Below are 2450 nucleotides of genomic sequence, written 5' to 3'. Positions count from 1 at the left end.
GGGGGCCGCGGCGCCACGTGCAGGCCCCGGGGACGGAGGCCTCGCTCACTGCAGAGCCCTGCGGGGCGCTCCTCTCGCTGGTTGTCGTTTTTCCCCCAAAAGCAGAGACACCCAGCGTAGCTTCGGTAGCCAAGGGCGGTCCTGACGCGGGTCTTCCCTAGAAGCGAAGCATGTAACGGGAACTTTCCAGAAGCGGAGGATGCCGCCCCCGCACTTCCGTTTCCGGTCTGTACGGGGCGGGGAAGCCCTCCTGACCTCCGGGGCCCCTGCAGATGCGCGGGAGCGACTGCGCGGACCCACTTGTTCCTCGAGCGCGGGCCGGGGCCGGGGGAGGGCGAGCCCTCGCGTGTGTGTGAACATCCGCCCGACTGCACGTGACCCCGCCCGATGTTCCCACGTGTGTGCCGTTGGGCGAGCGCAGTCCCTCGTGTCTAGACTCGTGACTCTCCTCGGCAGGAATCAGAAGCGCTGCTCGTTCTGCCCTGTCCTGCCCGGGCCTCGGCTTTCCACCTGCCCTGTGAGGAGGCCCCTGTGAACGTGGCCCCCTCCCTTGGTGGTTGATGGTGTGTGTGGTGAGGGGCTCCGCAGCCCCAATACCTAGTTTCTCATCAGACTTCATTTACTCACTGATTGACACACGTCGGTGGCTCATGGTTTCTTGTGTTATCTGGTGGGTTATAATCTGTTCCTGTCCCTTATTTTATTTTCTTTTTTATTTTTATTTTTTTTAAATGTTTTTTATTTATTTCTTGGAGAGAGAGAGAGACAGCGTGAGCAGGGGAGGGTCAGAGAGAGAGGGAGTCACAGACTCTGAAACAGGCTCCAGGCTCTGAGCTGGCAGTCAGCACAGAGCCCGACGCGGGGCTCGAACCCACGAACCGCGAGATCGTGACCTGAGCGAAAGTTGGACGCTTAACCGACTAAGCCACCCAGGCGCCCTTCCTGTCCCTTATTTTAATAGCAGGTCCCGTTTGGGCCAGGGGGAGGCCTCAGGCTGGCTTCGCTCTCCGTCAGGAGCCCCCACCTCACCTTCGGACCGGTCACTTTACAGGGCGCTGATGCGATGGACCGTGCGGCCCTCCTCGTCCTCAGCATGGGAGGAGCTGGTATGGACGAGGGTCCCCTGGAGTCCTTCGTCTTTCCATGTGCCACCGCGTTACTGAGAGGGCCCTTACACACTGTGCGGTTCGCCTGCTTAAAGCGTGCAGTTTGGGGGCTCCTCGTGTACCCGCAGGGGTGTGCCTCGGTCACAGCCAGCACAGGACACTTTCACTCATCCGCCAAAGAAACCCCATACTGGGGGCCTCTTAACTCGGAGAAAGCCTGTGTGAGGCTTTGGGATCATCAGGAGCCTCCGCCAAGGGGCAGGGGTGGGTTATTGATCACAAGGCTAATAGATGAATTTATAGTTTCCTCGAACCACCCAAAAAGTCTGGAATACACACAGCTTGTGTCTGAAGTGACCCAGAAAATTCCAGTAGCAAGTGTGTTTTATAGCTTTGTGTTAGCTCCGCCTCTGGGTCTCTCCCAGGAGCACACACGGTAGCTATGGGGGTCACCATCAAGTGGGGGCGTCTCATCACCCCACACTGCCTGTGTGTCAGCAGTACAGGTAGACCGGCCTGGAGCTTCGGGCTGGTGCCCGCAGGCTGCCCTGTGCCGTGGGGTTGGGCCCACTGAGCCTGGAGTTCAAGTCTTGTCCTTGCTTCAGCCTGCTTAGCAATCAGGTGCAGCCTTGAACCAACCAGAGGGCTCAGTCCAGCCAGGGCCGCCTCCGAGTTGGCTGCTAATCGGTCACTGCCGTGACCTGGAACTCATGTTTTAGCCACAACCAGCAAGGAGTCTGGTTGACTGCTTGGCTCTTGTAATGAGGACCGGGTGGGGTCGCGCGGCAAAGCAGGGGGCAGCTTTGGCCCAGGCCAGAGACACCAGGGATGCAAAGGGAGGAGGCCTCGTTGGGAGTGAGGGGCGGGCAGATGGGGGGGGGTCCTGTGTGCTGCACGTTTGCACAGGGGAGTGACCAGCCAGGGCGGTTCTGCACCTGCCGTGGTGGTAGCAGGATAGAGGCTGAACTTGGGGACAGTCCTGCGGCAGCCCTGGGTCGGGACACCCTGTGGCCAGCGTCTTGGGTAGCTCCGGCTTTCACACACACCGTCTTATAAAAATAGCCTCTTAGTCAGTAGGGCGTGGCAGCAGAGGACTTTGTCCTCACCCCCGGCCCAGGAGGCCCCCGTGGGCGGCAGGGTGCAGATGGAGGCCCACACTCCGGGTCAGTGGGCTGGTGCGGCAGAGGGTGGATGCAGGGGGTCCCATCCTGCAGCCTGTACCCCGCAGAGGGGGGGGCCCAGGGGGTCCACGTGCCCCCACCCCCAGCCGGTGCGGGAAGGACTGCAGCTCCAGGCCCCAGTCCGCAGCCCGTAAGGACCTCGGATGGGGACGTGTCCCCGAAT

The sequence above is a fragment of the Hyaena hyaena genome, unplaced genomic scaffold, assembly GCF_003009895.1.
Source record: "Hyaena hyaena isolate Hyena2069 unplaced genomic scaffold, ASM300989v1 scaffold_254, whole genome shotgun sequence".
In the NCBI taxonomy this organism is placed as follows: domain Eukaryota; kingdom Metazoa; phylum Chordata; class Mammalia; order Carnivora; family Hyaenidae; genus Hyaena; species Hyaena hyaena.
Note: the sequence above shows the minus strand (reverse complement) of the source record.